Source organism: Mustela nigripes, chromosome 14 (genome assembly GCF_022355385.1).
Source record: "Mustela nigripes isolate SB6536 chromosome 14, MUSNIG.SB6536, whole genome shotgun sequence".
Classification (NCBI taxonomy): Eukaryota; Metazoa; Chordata; class Mammalia; order Carnivora; family Mustelidae; genus Mustela; species Mustela nigripes.
This window is the reverse complement of record NC_081570.1, coordinates 50,372,351-50,390,602: the sequence shown is the minus strand read 5'-3', so window position 1 is coordinate 50,390,602 and position 18,252 is coordinate 50,372,351. Positions and strand designations below refer to the sequence as shown.

Sequence of the window (18,252 nt, the reverse complement as noted above, 5' to 3'; positions counted from 1 at the left end):
GATGCCTACGACAGGCCCTCCATGGGTGGACACTGTGAAGTGTGATGGATGGGGAGAGCCAAGATCCAGACAGATAATGCTTTGTGGGTTAATTCGACGCCTCCTCATCATAATAGAAGCAGAGATGGTGGGAGATAACATTCATCACCAGGGCCAGAGGCACAGAACAATTTCTAGAATACCAGCTCTAATTATTTGGACCTATTTCCATGACATGACCAGCAAATGATAAGCAGCGGTTCTGTGGGAGATCTAACCTTTACTCTTCTTTCATGACGCAAAACCAAAATAATTATCTTAAGATTTATGGGACGTTTGACTTTAGGTTTCACAGTATAAACCATGGGAGATGACAAAAATGCTTCTTCCTGGTATGCAAAGACCTAACTAAGACTCTTCACAGATCTCTCCCCATATGACCATATTCATATTCAGGATAGCCGCTCCCTGGTTTGGAAAGGCACTCAAAATCCATCCCCATTTTATTTTTTACTTCTCACCCACTGGAAAAAAATCCATTGGTCTATGTCATTCCTGCTTTGCTGCTTTAATCCTATCACTGCCTTTACCTGAAATGTCTGTCTTTATTATAATCCACCCATCCTTCTCCTCCAGTTTGAGTTAAACAGCCTCAAGCAGGTGAATTACTCCCTTAAGTAAAAAGACTATCTATATATTGATGTCTTCCAAATTCACGTAGTTAGCCCAGGTCTTTTTCTGAGCTTAATATCTGATCTCTAACGCCTACTTTATATCTCCACTGGATGTCTTCTTACAAGTATCTCAAATAAAATAGATCTCTTATTACCACTCAGTCACCGGAATGTTCCACCATCAATCCTCCTCATTTGAGTAAATGTTAACAGTGTTCACAGAGTTATTCAACCAGGAACCAAAGAGGCACTCTTGAAACCTCTAATCTCTCAACTGTATATCCAATCAAGAAGTCTTGTTGATTCTACCTTCAAAATGTATCTTGAGTTTGTCTACTTATTTCCATCCTATCCTAGGGCAAGCTATTATCATTTCTTTCTTCCTTTTCTCTCTTCCTTTTTTTTTAGTAGGCTCCATTCCCAGTGTGAAGCCCAACATGGGGCTTGAACTCATGACCCTGAGATCAAGACCTGAGCTGAGACTGACAGTTGGACATCCAACCAACTGATTCACCCTGGTTCCCCTAGCTATGACCATTTCTCACCAGAGTTAATATAAGAGCATTGTATTTAGTCTCCCTACTTATATAGTTTTTACTTTCTCCAATCTATTCTTCACCCAGCAGAGTTATTATGGCTCTAAATCTGATTATATTTCTATATAAATCTGATTATCTTTCTATCCCCTGCTTAAAATCCTCCTATGGCTTCTTATCACCCTTAGGATCAAGTCCACAATTTGGGGGGAGGCTCTAAGGCCTTGAGCAGTCTGCCCCAGCCCCTATCTCTGGCTTTCTCTTGTTCTCTCTTCTCCTGACTCACTTTGCTCCAGTCCAGCTACTTGAGATTTCTTTCCATTTCTCAGCTGAGCTAAACTCCATCCACCTCAGGGCATATTCTAGCCCTATCCTCTTCTGTTCTGCATGTCTGTTGCTCAAATCCTTTGTCTGATTTGTGCTCTTATTTCTTCTTCGTAGCTGACCACAAACATCGTTTCCGAAAACAAGCCTTCCAGGAGCTCCATTGTATGTGCATAGCACCCTATACAAAGGTTGCAGTTCTGTGTCTTTCATAATTTACCTAACTGATCTGTATGAACACGTGCTTCCAATCTGCCTTCCCCTAGATGGTAAACACTCCAAGGACAGGAGACTTGTCTTTCCTATTCTCTCTCAAATTATCTAGGGCAAACAGTGCCTGGCAAACGATCTATCCTAACATAGTTGTTAAATGAACTGGACTGCAAGAATTCAACTGAACTGTGTGAATTCTAGGCTGATGTAAATTCTTTGTGGAATGAAGCAGAGTATAAATAAAGGCATGAAGTCTAGGTACCATTTCTTATTCTAACCTTCTGAGAGTCTTGGATTATCTAGTGTTATGAGCCAAACCAAAGCAAAAAGGGGGAAAAGCTAAAACTGAAAAGTGACAGTGCATGAAGAATGTATCTGTTTTTTTTCTGACACTATTACAGATGCCTTGAGCATGCACTAATTATATTAAGAGATGGCTACTGTTTTTCAGGGAGTACAATCCATTCCTTAGCAGTTTGCTCATATAGGAAGAAGTAATCAGTTACCTTTGGATAAGTAACAGCATTTTCAAAGTGGTAATTCCCTTTTGCATTCATTTTCCTTCATTGAGTAACACAATAGAACTCAGCTCTAGCTAAGAGCTGAAAGCCAAGGGGACCTGTCTGCTCCAGATTCAGAGCTCATGGGGCTGAGTATATTTGGCAGTAATTAAGCAGATGGCTTTTCATACTTCTTTCAAAGGTTACTAGCATTAAAAATATGGCTGCACATAAATTCTTATTGAGAAGTCATGATTACCTGGACCAAGTTACTTCACATCAGCCAAGTTATCCCTTCATAATTTAATGGTTTTCTCTCAATTAGTATGACTTTAATGGCCTTTAAATTCCACATTAATTTTTTTAAAACTCACAAAATAGAAAACCTACAATTACTCTCAATAGAGAGAAGGAAGCTGCTTTAAGAAGTTACATTTCATAATCCTTTATAATCCACTTATTAGGGAGTGTTCACACACCTCCACATCAAGCAAGGAAAGATCTGACAATTTTAAAGAGAAGTGAGTAGCAAGAGGGAAGCCAAAGGAGAGAAGGCATTTATACTTCAAACAAGCAGTTAACCTGAATGACTTCTGGGGACCCTCCCAACCCTCCTCTCCTATGATTCTCATAAGGAATAAAATCTGTTTGCTTCATAACTTTCCTTTCCTTTCTAGGATAATTAATGTAAGTTTCTTAGGCCCAGGTGCCCCGTACAGGACACAATCAGGAATTGTAATTGCTTGTTGGTATTTTATAATTATCTTTAACAGCTGTTGAGAGAGGTAATGGGATGCCACCATGGGTAAGGGAATAGTTTTCCAGAGTACAGAACCCTGCATGTATATATGCCTGTATCACTGTATTTGCTATGCTCTGTTAAAATCATCTGTGCTCTTCTTTCTCCTTCTCCAAGCTCAGGGATCCCCCTAGCTTGCAACAGAGTACCTGATAGAGAGTACTGCTGAATAAAAGTATCTTAGCAAGGTAAGAAAAAGATATGGAAGCAGAACTATCAAAACTATGCCCTGAGTTTTTCAAGCTATTTCAATGAATTAATGACGGTATACTGCCTCTAGCCAGGCAGCTATGAGTATTTCCCACCTTAACGGACATTTCCTGGGGGTCTGCACAGGTCACAGAGATTCCCTGAAGGGACCAGAGTAGCAATGTCTATTGTGTAACAATGATGGTCTGCCTCAACCTCAGTGGATGTAGGGGGCAAACACCTGTCTTAGTTTGGGCCAATCAGATTCTTTCCCAGGGACTCAAAATGTAGTGCAGACACAAAGATCTGAAGTGTAATACTAGATAATACCAATGGAAATGCTCAAGGCTAAAGGGGGTTTAGTCACCCTTCTGAGGATGACTCAGTAGTCATCCTGGCTCCTTTTCTTCAGCCTTAGCTGTATGGCTCCTTCAGAGTCCCTGAGACATCCCTGTATTCTTACAATGCATTCTCCTTTTAATTTAAGCTGGCCAGGATTTACTTTAATTCACTGAAACTCAGTAATATAAGTCTGATTTTGTTTTGAATTTTTATATATATATATATATATATAAGTTTATTTTATATTTATACTATGGGTACAAAGATGAATAAAACATCATTCCTGGTGTTGATGATATTAGCAATTAGTGAGGACTATAGCTAGACAGTGAGGAATGCATATCTGCATGTCTGCTGATATTAGCAATTAGTGAGGATATTAGCAATTAGTGAGGACTATAGCTAAATAAACAAACAATTACAATAATGGAATTACTATACAGCGACTGTCAATTTAGTTTTTCTCCAAAAGGATGCTAGAAACACTCCCAGTTCAGTTTCTTGTTTGCGGAATATATTTATATATTCTACACATTCTAGGACCTGATTTCAATTTTATTTTGTTATAAAATACATCCACTGGTACTTGGTGTTAGGCAGAATTCTGAGAAGGTTCCCAAGATTCCTGCTCCTGGTTTACATACCGAATAGGATCAATTTCAATTCCATGATTAGGTTATATTATACATGGCTGATTCTACGACAAAGATTATCATTTTGGCCTGACCTAATCACACGGTCCTTCAAACCTGGAGATTTTACTTCTCAGAGCTTCAGTGCCCTATGTTCTAAATTAGTAGGCTGTCTCACATGAACCCTAAGAAATGAGTGGAGGTCAGAGACGGGAAGTTAGAGATTAGAAGCACCACTGCTGGTTTGAGGATTATGGAAGCCATGTAACAATGAATGTGAATGGGGCGCCTGGGTGGCTCAGTGGGTTAAAGCCTCTGCCTTCAGCTCAGGTCATGATCCCAGGGTCCTGGGATCTAGACCCACATCAGGCTCTCAGCTCCAAGGAGGACTTGCTTCCTCCTCTCTCTCTCTGCCTACTTGTGACTTCTGTCTGTCAAATAAATAAATAAAATCTTAAACAACAACAACAATGAATGTGAATAGCCTCTAGGAGTAGAGAATGGTCCTCACTTGAGAATTAGCAAGGAACTAAGAGACATCATCTAAGATGAACCTGAAAACTGATTTCTTCCCCAAGGCTCCAGATGAGAACTCAGCTTGGCCAAGACATCAATTTCTGCCTTGTAATACACTAAGCAGAGAACTCTGCTACACTGTACCACACTTTTGATCTACAGAGCTTTGAGCTAATAAATGGGTGTTGTTTTGAGCCATTAAATTGGTGGTAACTTGTTAAACAGCAAAAGAAAACGAACACATGATAAAACTCTTTGATTTGGAAAATATGGTCACCAGAAACATAACATTTGAGTTCTTACCATGTACCGCTGTTCTAAATGCTTTTCATAGATTAACTCATTCAACTTTTGTAACGACTCTATGTGGTAATTACAATTACTTTCTTCATTTTACACAGAGGGTAAGTACACTGACTAAACTCAAAAAGCTAATGAATAGCAGAGCTGAGATTCAAACCTGACAGTCTAGCTTTAGGATCTGTTCTTCTAGGTGCCTGGGTGGCTCAGTTTAAGCCACTGCCTTTGGCTCAAGTCAAGATCCTGGAGTCCCGGGATGGAGTCCTGCATCCTGCTCCCCGCTCAGCAGGGAGTCTGCTTCTTCTTCTGACCCTTCCCCTACTCATGTGCTCTCTCAAATAAGTACATAAAACCTTAAACAACAACAATAAAAGATCTACTCTTCTGACTACCTCACTACAGTGTTTCCCATTTTAGCAGCCTCTCCCAGAACCACATAGATCTTCTTCTCTTACATACCCAAGCCAATATTCCCAAACCAAAAGTTTGACTGGGTCACAATGTACTCTTAAAGCTCTTTTGTAATTTTCTTTAGGGCAAAAAGCATGAAAGGTCTGAGTTGGTTCCCTCTATCAACTTTTCATACTTAAGTTCCAAGTGTCAGATTTTTGTTGTCGAGTCCTTGTAGAGATATAAGGACTGTAAAGTGCTTTAAAATACTCATCAAACATGACAGTGCAGGTAACATGGTAAAAAACAGAGAAGAGTAGAAGTCCCTCAGTATTCTTCTGTGATAGTAATTAGAGCTGTTCATAAATCCTCTGGCTTATACTTTTCTTCTCCTTTAAAGTTGAGTCGCTATTTGAACCAAATACTCGGTAATCATGGAAATACATTTTGAGATTTGCCTTGGGTATCTGAATGACCAGGGAGAGCAGCGAGGCCCCCTTGCTGAACCCTGATGGACATGTAACACGATGAAGCAATAAACCTCTGCTGCTTTAAGCCACTGAGATTTGGCTGTAAGTTCACTGAAGCATAACTGAGTTTATCTTGACTCAAACATGCTCTATACACGTTGATTCTATAATAATTATTTTTAAAAGTCATGCTTCTACTGTAGTCAGAATAGCTAAAAACTAGAAACAACCCAAATGTCCACATACAGGAGAATGGACCAACAAATTATGGTATGTCCGTAGATTGGAATCTTATTTACTCGGTCACTGAAGGGACAAACTACAGATACACATAACAACCGTAAGTCTCGAAAAAAATTATGTAAAATGAAAGAAACCAGACACAAAAGTATTAATCCTATTTGATTCTATTCATGAAGCATAAGAACAGCTTAAACCAATCTATGATGACAGAAATCAGGAAATGTTATCTCTGGGGCCCAGAGGGACTACTAGAAAGGAGCACCAGCCAGCTTTCTGGGGTGAATGAATGTTCTATATATTTGTTTTGGGTGATGGTTACACAAGTGTATGTTTTGTATTCTCAAAACAACAATCTGAACACATCAAGTTTATTGCACTGAGTGTAAATAATGCCCCAATTAAAAAATGAATTCATTGTTATATCAAAGTAAGAGAACTATGCTGTTCTGGAAAGAAAGCTAGAGTGAGGAAGACCTAGGCAAAGGTATAGATTCTATCACTAAGATATAAGCAAGATACCAAGCAACTTTTTAAAATCTTGGTTTCTTAACCTATAAAACTGGGATAGTGGGGCGCCCGGGTGGCTCCATCAGTTAAGTGCCTGCCTTTGGCTCAGGTCATGATCCCACTGTCCTGAGACTGAGTCCAGGATCAGGCTCCCTGCTCAGTGGGAAGCCTAGTTCTCCTTCTGCCTGCTGCTCCCCCTGCTTGTGCTCTCTCTGTCTCTCTGACAAATAAATAAACTCTTGAAAATTGGGATAGTATCTTTTAACAGAACTGTTGTAAGATAAGGTCAATGTCAAAACACCACAGCACAATAACAATCGTTAACATTTACTGTTTTATGGTTTCATGACGTCCAGTCTCAGATGCTTAAGTTTCCAGGGACTAAGAGTGTTCCGTTACCATTAACTCATTCAGCCATTAATCCTTATATCCGAAGAAATGGATGGTTTCATTCTAAATTTCATTCTTCCCTCTCTTTTTCTCTAGTCCAGAGCCTGCATCCTAATTCATGGACTTTTCACTTTTTCTGTACTATAGCAAGAGTAACCTTACTGGCTTCCTTGTTCTGCTTTCTCTATGTCTCAGTGAATCCAAATCACTTCTCAATTATGAAAAACACCCCCTTTTCGACAAGCTTGAAAATGCAATCGGAATAATTCAGTATCACAGAGTTTCCCCTATAGGTGTTTGTTTTGCCCGATATATAATTATTTATTTATATGTCTTAGAAGTTCTTTTTTTTTTTTTTTTAAGATTTTATTTATTTATTTGACAGAGATCACAAGTAAGCCGAGACGCAGGCAGAGGGAGAGGAGGGAAGCAGGTTCCCCGCTGAGCAGAGAGCCTGATGCGGGACTGATCCCAGGACCCTGAGATCATGACCTGAGCTGAAGGCAGCGGCTTAACCCACTGAGCCACCAGGCACCCTGTCTTAGAAGTTCTTAAAGAACTTCTTACGTATGTATGTATTTATTTTTAAGATTTTATTTATTTGTTTGAGATACAGAGAGATCACAAGTTGGCAAACAGGCAGACAGAGGGTAGGGGGGAAGCAGGCTCCCCGCCGAGCAGAGAGCTCTACTGGGGCTCCATCCCAGGACCCTGAGGTCATGACCTGAGCCCAAGGCAGAGGCTTAACCCACCAAGCCAACCAGGTGCCCAGGCGCCCCAAGAACTTATTTAACTCTATGGTCTTATTAGCATCTGAAAGTACTTCAAAATGCTTGAATTAAGTTTGTTCATGCAGTTTGGGACTCAATTCTTTCCTATGTAAATCTACCCAGGTATCATTAATTAGCTTTTGCTGAACTCACTTCTCCAACTGTAATCTCTCCCTCCTCTGCATTTCTAAACTGTTTACATAGCTTTTCTCAGTAACATCATTCTATTCTTCCAGGAATACTTTACTGCAATCTTGGAAGTACATACATGTCATATACAGGGATTTGTTGATAAAACCCTATACCTTTATTGCTCATCCATCAAAGTTATAACCATAATTCATATTGTAAATCTCTTAGGATTTCATTAACATGTTACTTGAAGCATTTATCCAACAACTATTGACTACCTCCTTAGAATAAATATGAGATACTCTCCCCAATATAACCTCTAACAGAACACGACAAATTATGGTAAAAGAAAGATTAGTGGGCTCTGAGAAGAACACACTTATTCTTCAGGAAAGCACGATGAGCTCATGACAACAATTTATGAATGAGGAAAAGAAAATGTGATGTAATCGGTGGTATATGCATGTGAATGCAGAATGCCTTAACTTTTCATTTATCACAGTCAGGGATCTAAGGAGCATTTCTACATCTTTCAAAGTGAATGTGTTCCATCTAAAATCCATACGGAATCTCAAAGGACCCTGAACAGCCAAAACACTCTTGAAAAAGAAAAACAAAGTTGGAGGTCTCACCCTTCCTGATTTCAAAACTTACTACAAAGCTAGAGAATGAAAACAGTGTGGTACTGGCATAATGAGAGACAGATAGACCAATGAGACAGAAGAGAGAGCCATGAAACGAACTCTCACATATTTGGCCAAATGATTTTCAACAAGGATGCCAGAATCATTCAATGGGGGTGACGGGGGTGGGTGGGGAAGCTGATCTTTTCAACAAACGTGCTGGGAAAACTAGATATCCATATGCAAAAAAATAAAGTTAGATCTTTCCCTTACACCACTTTCAAAATTAATTCAAAATGGATCAAAGCCCTAAACATATGACCTAAAACTGTAACATTCTTAGAAGAAAACATGGAGGAAAAGCTTTGTGTCACTGAATTTGCAATGGTACCCTGAATAGGAGACCAAAAGCACAAGGATCAACAACAAATAGATAAACTGGACTACAACGAAATGAAAAATTTCTGTGCATCAAAGGACACAATCAACAGTGAAGGAGCAACCTATGAAATGACAAAACACATTTGCAAATTATAGATCTGATAAGGGCTTAATATCCAGAACATATAGAGAATTCCTACAATTCAACAACAAAATAAACTGATTAAAAACAATAGGCAAGGGGCGCCTGGGTGGCTCAGTGGGTTAAGCCTCTGCCTTCGGCTCAGGTCATGGTCTCAGGGTCCTGGGATGGAGCCCCACATCAGGCTCTCTGTTCAGCAGGGAGCCTGCTTCGCCCTCTCCCTCTGCTTGCCTCTCTGCGTACTTGTGATCTCTCTCTGCCAAATCAATAAATAAAATATTTTAAAAAAAATAGGCAAAAAAGTTGAAAATAAATTTCTGCAAAGATGACATACATACGGCCAATATACACATAAAAACACACTCAGCATCACTAATGAGCAGAGAAATGCAAATCAAAACCACAGTGAGATACTACCTCACACCCAAGATGATGGCTACTATGGAAAACCCTGTAAATATCAAGTGTTGGTGAGGCTGTGAAGAAACTGGAACACTTGTCCACTGCTGGGAGGATGTCATGGTAGGCTGCTATGGAAAACAATATGAAGCCTCCTCAGAAAATTAAAAATGGAGTAACTATATGAGTTAGCACTTCTACTTCTAGGTATATAGCCCAAAGAGATTCTTGAAGTCATCTGTACTCTCCTGTTCATAGTAGCACTACTCACAAAAATCCAAAGGCAGCAGCAATCCAAGTGTCCCCTGACAGGCAAATGGATCAATACATGTATATACAAACAATGGAGCATTATTCAGCATTAAAAAGGAGAAGAATTTTAACAGCCTATAAATGCATGAACCTCAAAAACATTAAAGTGAATGAAATAAGCCAGTAACAAAAGGACAAATGCTGTGTAATTCCATTTTTATAAGATACCTAGTATAGTTAGCGACAGAAAGTAGAATGATAGTTGCCAGGAGCTGTGGGCAGGAGAGGGAGAATGGGAAGTTCTTCTTCTTATTTTTTATTTTTACCAGGTATAGATTTTTATCCATTTGGAGATGGACAGTGGTGGTACTTGTACAACAACATGAATAGTCTTTTTTTTTTTTTTTTAAAGATTTTATTTATTTATTTGACAGATAGAGATCACAAGTAGGCAGAGAGGCAGGCAGAGAGAGAGAGAAAAGGAAGCAGGCTCCCTGCAGAGCAGATAGCCCGATGCGGGCCTCCATCCCAGGACCCCGGGATCATGACCTGAGCCGAAGGCAGTGGCTTAACCCACTGAGCCACCCAGGCGCCCCAACAACATGAATATTCTTAATGTCACTGAAGGGTACACTTAAAATGGTTAAGATGGTAGATTTCATGTTACACAGATTTCATGATTTAAAAAAATTTTCTGAGACCAAAAAAAATTGTGTAAGTATGATGAGAATATATACTTACTATAACTTAAATATCATTATTGTCTTCTAGACTGTTGCAGTCCTGCCACTTGGAAATTCATGTTCACTAAACCCATAGGATCTTATTTTATGCGAACAAAATAGCACTGTTATCAAAAACAGAAGTTATGTGCCTGAATTCAGCTTGGATAGCTGAGTAGATAGATTTCACTGTTCTGAAACCTGTTCTAAAATGCTTACAACTACAATCTAGCTCCTAGCATATTGTTTAAACACACACACACACACACACACACACACAATGAATAATGAGGAACACATGAACACAGCTAAATAGGTCTAGATATTATTTTCTGATTATACTAAATATAATGATGTAAGACACTTGAGGATAGAAAAAATAAACTCTATGTTTGTTATATTAATTGGGACATGACACTGAATTAACATTTGGCAGGGAAAGCTCGATATAAATGAACCAGAAGTCACATACAAAACAAAGCACATCATTACATTTCAGTGGGAGAAAACTCCTTCCTGAAGAGATACCAGGATGTATTTCTAACTCTATGAACAGACTGAATAGTTTTCAATTTCCAATTGGATGAAACCACCAAAACAGCAAGATGCTGAATCTGAAATAAATGACCAATGATAGAATCACAAAATTTATTTACTTGGCATTCCCAACAATACCAACAACTAATGAGGGCTGTTGGGAGTAACTCAGCATCCAGACCCACATTTCACAAAGGTGGCCCCAGTCAAGTTCTGAATGATTACTGCCAGTTGTGCAGAGGAAAAGGTGGCTCATAAAATATCTGGCAGTACAGGTTGGCGGAAGGGGTGATGTGGGGAGCATAGCATGGATGGAATGACTTAGCCTAATAAACTTCTCTAAGAGGTTCTTTCTGAAAGATAATGTAGTAGATACCCTCAGCCACCTACTCCTTCTCCTGGCTGGCAAAGGACTAATGTTCAGATATCCAGCCCTCACCAAAAGGCCATGTTGTGGGGGAAAGGTGACTTCCCCCCACCCCAGGTATGTAAGTCCAGAATAAATCCTGCCTGATTCCTCTGAGATAATCACGGCAATCTCATGCCAAGAGCCAGTGAATGGTGTGACAGTAGAAATGCACCATCCTGGAGATCCTCAGCAAAGACTTGCTCAGGGGTCTTGTGCTTTCTAATTAAGTCTGAAGGTTAAAAAATTCTCAAAATCAAGGTTAAAGGCCTACTGGTGACAGGAAAATGTACAGAAAGAACCAAATATCTTACTCTGGTTGTTCATGATTTGTTCAGATAGCTCACTTTTATCACTCTTCCCATTCATTAGGATTCTTTGGCAGCAAGCAAGAGAAATGAAGTTGGACCAACTAAAGCAAAAGGGAATTTATTAAAGGGATATTGGGATCTCATCGAACACAGGCAGGCTACATGATTGGACTTGGAACATACAGAAACTAAGAGACCTCCAGAGGACAAGGAAGCAAGAAAATAGAATGATGTCATAGAAGAAACCTCCCATTAAGGCCTTGTGTTTCCATAAATAAACACCATTCATATAAACTCACTCATGTTACTTGCTTCCTATTTTAAGCTAAGTACCATATTGCTCAAGCATAGGTCACATGACCAACCCCTAGCCACACCTCAGCAGTGAACTACATGGTTCCTTCAGCTTGCACAAAGGGAGAGAGGCATCTAAATGTTCTGGCTCTACTATTCCACCACAGTACATACACTGTGTGTGTGTGTGTCAAGAAGAAGGGCTACAGAGATTCTATGAGGATAGGAGTAAAAATATCAACCAGCCAACAAAACAAAAATGAAGAGAAAACTGCCCACTTCATCTCTGTAACCAGACACTGTTAGATGTTTCTGAGTGCTAAAAGAAATCAAACAAATAGAGTCTTCATTCCCCTAAGATGGTACTATGCTAAGGAAGGGGGGGCGGTAACAAAGAAAAAAAATGACCAACTCTGTTCATGAAATAAAAATGATTTTCTAAGATATTTTACAAGTCATACAAGAAAGTTTGGTAGCAGGGTCCTGGGTGGCTCAGTGGGTTAGGCCTCTGCCTTCAGCTCAGGTCATGATCTCAGGGTCCTGGGATCGAGCCCCACATTGGGCTCTCTGCTCAGCAGGGAACCTGCTTCCTCCTCTCTCTCTCTGCCTGCCTCTCCACCTACTTGTGATCTCTGTCAAATAAATAAATAAAACCCTTAAAAAAAAAAAAAAAAGAAAGGAAAGAAAGTTTGGTAGCAACACTTTACCTAATACACCGGATGCACTGGATTCAAGAATGATCCTGCAAAATTTGGGGTCACTTCACATGGATTAGGTACAACCGCCCGCAAAAAAGGGAAAATGTACGGCTCCCGTGGCTATTCAAAAAAGTATGCCATAGGCTTTCAAGATGATTCCAAAAATGTACGGCCCAATGGAATTGTCACTGGATAAAATGCACAGCCTTCCCAGGCGAACACAGTTGGTCAAGGGAGAGATGCGTCTTATTTGGATGCATAAATTCCAGTGTCTTGACAAAAGACAAAAGTGTCCTTGAACTAAAAGGCTTATAAATTCTACTTATAAATAGAAGATTAATAAATGAGGTTACTCTTTAATATGTAGAGTACAGGAAACAAGTACTGAAAAATGAAGCAAGTGTCAGCATTTCAGAGCACTTGAGACACTCCCACAGGTCTACCACGTGCTCCAACTGAACAAAGAAACAGAAGAGCCCTGAATTTAAAGAGGGTCTCTACCTTTCTTTCTCCCACAATTCTCAGTAAGAACTCTATGTTAACGACAGGCCTCTTCCTCAAAACGTGGTATATATCCCATAGATGATATTTTATTGTGCACTCAGATTTCTTTAATGACCCCAAAGAGTCAGAAGGATGCTTCCTCACAGATTTCAAAGTGGCCAATGTACACAGCTGTATTCATCCAGTGACACTTTCCTAAAGCAGGACTGCTTTTCTCCTGGTAGTAAATGTTCAGATACAGATATCCCTTGGGTATACTATCCAATTCCAGAAACTTCTGGTTTCTGTGCATACTACAATTTTGTTTCCTCATCCTTCAGGTCTGAGCTCCAGCATCTTTCTCTGTAATACCTTCCTGAAGGCTCCAAAGATTAGGTTACTTGTGTCTCCCCTATGTTCTTTTTTTTTTTAATTTTAAAGATTTTATTTATTTATTTGACAGACAGAGATCACAAGTAGCCAGAGAGACAGGCAGAGAGAGAGGAAGGGAAGCAGGCACCCTGCTGAGCAGAGAGGCCAATAAGGAGCTCAATTCAAGGATCCTGAGATCATGACCTGAGCCGAAGGCCAGAGGTTTAACCCACTGAGCCACCCAGGTGCCCCTCTCCCCTATAGCACCTTTATCCCTGGATAAGGTTCAGATTGCTTACTCTCCGCCTCCTCATTCAAGGTAGAGCTTGTGTTCTTCCTATCACTGACTCCACAGCCCCAGCACAAGGAGGCACTCAGCAAATACTTGTTGATTAAATGCATACATAGTTCTTTATGGAAGTAAAACTCTTGCTTATTCCCACAATCCTTCTTCCCTCTTTATTTAGATAGACTCGAGAGCACAGTAAGGATTTTTAAAACAGGCATTCAGTTTGCTTCTTCAGGTGGACTTCTCCCACAGATGACTCTGACATTCACAATAATTTCAGGTCAATGTCATCTTTTAGGGATATGACCAGAGGATATCAGGCCACACTATATTTTTAATTACAAAACAAGACATATGTTCAATCAATACTGTATGGTGGCTCCCACGGTGAGTCCACTTTGACTCAGTGGGGCTTGACAGCCAGCACTAAATCTTTCCATGGGGTTCAGTTTCACTTGGCCTCCTCTAGCCCCAGGAGTTTTTATATAGTACACATTTTCCACATGTAATTAAGTAATGGAGAGTGAGTTGTTATACGTGACATTTAATTTTCGATAGTGGGGGAAGGTATGACAAGAGCTGCAGGCAAGACCATTAATCTCCTTGGATCCCTGCACTGCCAAATACAGCAATTCATTCTTTCTTGTATTAATATAGCTCTCCTCCTGTACTTAAAATTATAGCGCTTGTGTAGAGGGGATAGGAAAATCCACAGAATTGAATGTGTGCTACATAGTAAGAATTCATGATTGTAAAATACATCTGGATTATCCACCGTAGAACAATCTAGTATACTAAAGTCCATATGGGCTATAGACACAAGGACGTGATTAAGGGATTGTCCAAGATCTAATGTGGGGACAATGTGGGAGGGGGGAGTGATTCTGTAAGTCATGTATACACAGCAGCAACTTGCTAATTTTCACTAATGACTCATAGACCTCTTGTGAACTACAGATCAATTAGTATATGAATAAATACAAGTGTTAAGAGCATATGACAAGGACGTGATCACACAAATGTACATCACTACAGACTAAAGGCCCCTGTTAATTACAATGTTGCCTGCAGCATATTTTAACAGCTTTCTCTGATTACTGCTAATCATACTCCCAAATCTGTGGCCAGTTCCCATTTTTATTTCGATTGTCAATAAATTTGGAAAAGAGCTGCTGAGGTAGAGAAGCCAAAAATTTCTCTATGATGGAAATGCACAGAGAATCAATTAATTTCATCTAAGGAAGGATTAGCAAACAGAAGCACTAACTATAAAGAATACAATTTCTAAATATCAGTGTTTAAAGTAACATTACACAGCGTTAAGTTATGCAGCTTAAAGGAAGTGTAATTGCACCTGTTGTGCTGAGATGATTTAAGTATTAACCTCCTGACAGTTGATAGGAAACCAGTACTTACCTGCTTTAGGATTTGGTTCCAAAACAGGCACAACTAGGGTTCTGATACCAGTAATTTGAAAGAGGTAACCTACAGGCAGAGGTGCATATAAAGGAGTGATGAACTAGATAATCAGCCTGAAGGACAGAGAATGATGTGTTGGACAGCACTGAAAATGCACAGGTTACCACACATAAATAGGTCACCAATCTGCCATTATACCCCCACTGGTGATATACATAGTGCATAAAATGTTTTTCTTTTTTTGATTTCCTTAAGTGTTTTGAATTCTGACACTATTTGATGCTACTCATCCCAGTAAAATCTATTAAACATAGTTTATTGACATGGGGATTAATTCATGTTAATTAGATTTTTCTTTATATATTCTTTCATTAAACAATATTCTACTCCTTCTTAGAATATCAGGCCATCACTTAAAAGGAGGAGGAGGAGGGGTGCATGTCTGTCTTAGCTGGTGGAGCATGCAACTCTTGGGCTGTCATGGCCCCGGGTTTAAGCGCCAGGTGGGAGTAGAGCTGGGAAGAAAAAAAAAAGGGAGAAGGAGAAGCAGCAGCAGACACAGAGCAACAGAGATGTTTTAGGTAGACTATGTCCATGTCTCTTATTTTAACATTTATTAGAAATGATTAAAATAATTATTTATAATTATTTTATAATATATTCTATAATACCTGTAGCTATCTCTTCTAGTGATTTTTAAAAATTTTTAATTAAATTCTAGTTAGTTAACATACAGTACAATACTGGTTTCAGGAGTAGAATTCAGTGATTCATCACTTATCTACAATATCCAATGCTCTATCTTTTCTAGTGTTTGATCATTATGTTAACTAAAATTCTTAAACTGTGAATGTGCTTCACTTAAAAAAATACTCAAGATTCTGGAATGGGAATGCCTGGGTGGCTCAGTGGCTTAAAGCCTCTGCCTTCAGCTCAGGTCATGATCCCAGGGTCATGGGATCGAGCCCCTCATCTGGGTCTCTGCTCAGCAAGAAGCATGCCTCTCCCTTTCTCTCTGCCTGCCTCTCTGCCTACTTGTGATCTCTGTCAAATAAATAAATAAAATCTTTAAAAAAAAAAAGATTCTGGAATGAGACCAAATATATGGACAGGAGTGGTTTATCTTTTTTTCCCTCTCTTTCCTTCTCCCTAACTTCTGTAACCTCCTGCTCTCTCTCCCTCCCTTTTCAGGTCACTACCATCATCATCTTCATCACCACACTGCAAACATTGGTGAGCCCATACCATCAGGCAATTTATACATATTAACACATTAGACAATCTATGAAATAGCTATAAATATCTATCTATATATTTAAACACTTGACTTAAAAAAAAAAAAGATTTATTTATTTATTTGAGAGAAAGAGAGCGAGATTGTGAGAGAATGCTCAAGCAGATGCCCCACTGAGCTAGGAGCTGAGCTCGGAGCCTACCGTGGGGATTGATCCCAAGACCCTGAGATCATGACTTGAGCTGAAATCAAGAGCTGGCTGTTTAGCTGACTGAGCTGCCCAGGCACCCTGAGGTTACTATATCATCTACATACTGCCTCTCAGGAAACTGCACAAGCTCACACACTTGGGGTATTCTAGAGTCAGGTTTCAGGAGATAGGGTGAATCTAGGGTTTCTTCTCTTAATCACTAAGCCTCAGAGTTCAAGCTTGCTTTAGAAAAGAATTTGTCACTTAGGTAAGAGCTCTCAGGCTCTCAGTCAGATGAATATTCCTTCCCTTATGGAAACTGAAGCATTAATTAATAAAACGTTGGCAGACAAATTACCAGATAGGTATCTACTGAATCAAACAAAAGGTTGTTAGCAGTGCATACATCTGTCTTGATTTAATTTATACTCGTTTTTCTTTACACAGTCTCAAAATGGATGATAACAGACTTTGCAAAAATCACACCTACATCTTATTTATGCTTACAAAGGAAGTTAGAAAAACTTTCCCTAGCTTAGATTATTTGGGAAAGTACTGAGGAGAGGGACTTAAGTATGAGAAATTTTGTAAAATCATGAATTATTTTTTATCCATATGTATTCTATGTATCTTTAAGCCCACAAAATAAATAAAACTAACTTACTATGATTGTTGCCTTTAGAGAATAAATTATCTGGAACTGTTTAGAAGGACTTGAAAGGCAATTTATTCAATAAAGCTTTCTTAATGCAGACTATGTGTTTAGACACTACAATTTAACGACCGTGCAAGAAAGGTTCATCATTAAATTACATATTTGGAATGTACATTGATACTTCTAAGTTGCTTCAACTCCCTTCCAGTAAATAAGTATTCTGTGGTATCCTCAATCATGCTTACACTATTAATTTACTGAACAAATGATTTCCTTGATTCTGATCTCTTCTGATGATCAAAATTGAAATCATCAGACACTAAATTAATAGGGCTTTTTCATTACTATTATTAAAATTCTCCTCAGCTTTCTCTTCTGTATTCTAAATAATTTCAAATCATGTAGCCTTTCTTCCTTGAAGGAGGAGGGTTCTATTTCTTAACTACTTAATTGCGTGGATGGTTTCCTTTGGATCCCATCCAATTTTCTTTTTGCTCTTTAAAACGGGATGGCCTCATATGGGTGAAGAGGTGAGAGCAACGTCAAGGACACACCTGCAGCAGTTGCCCCCATGTGCTGAGGGTGAAGCACAGACGCTGGTGGGTGCTGTGGGTGCCCACTCATGGAACCCTCACATGACTCTCTGCAAGGTGTTCAAGCCAGCAGGCATTTCTGTCCATGGGGGACACCTTCATTGCTTTGAGTGGCTGACCTTTCCTCAAGTCTGTTCATGTTTTCAGCATCTAACTCTAATTTTGTAATTTCTGGCAACAGGAAGGGCAGAGAAACCCAAAAAGGAGATTGGTGCCTAACAGAGGACTTCAAGGTAAGTGAGCAAGAGGAGGCTGTCTTAACACACAAGACTGAGAAGGAGAAAGGATTCTCCTTATGGAAACAAGAGTAAAAACCTGGAAATCCAGGAAGGACCACAGGGTGGGA

At 39.4% G+C, this 18,252-nt stretch overlaps 1 protein-coding gene across 7 annotated transcripts in view; it reads right to left on the bottom strand.

The window, feature by feature from the left end:
* PATJ (PATJ crumbs cell polarity complex component) overlaps positions 1-18,252 on the bottom strand; it is a 370,533-nt gene that overhangs the window by 112,563 nt on the left and 239,718 nt on the right. The window lies entirely within an intron of this gene.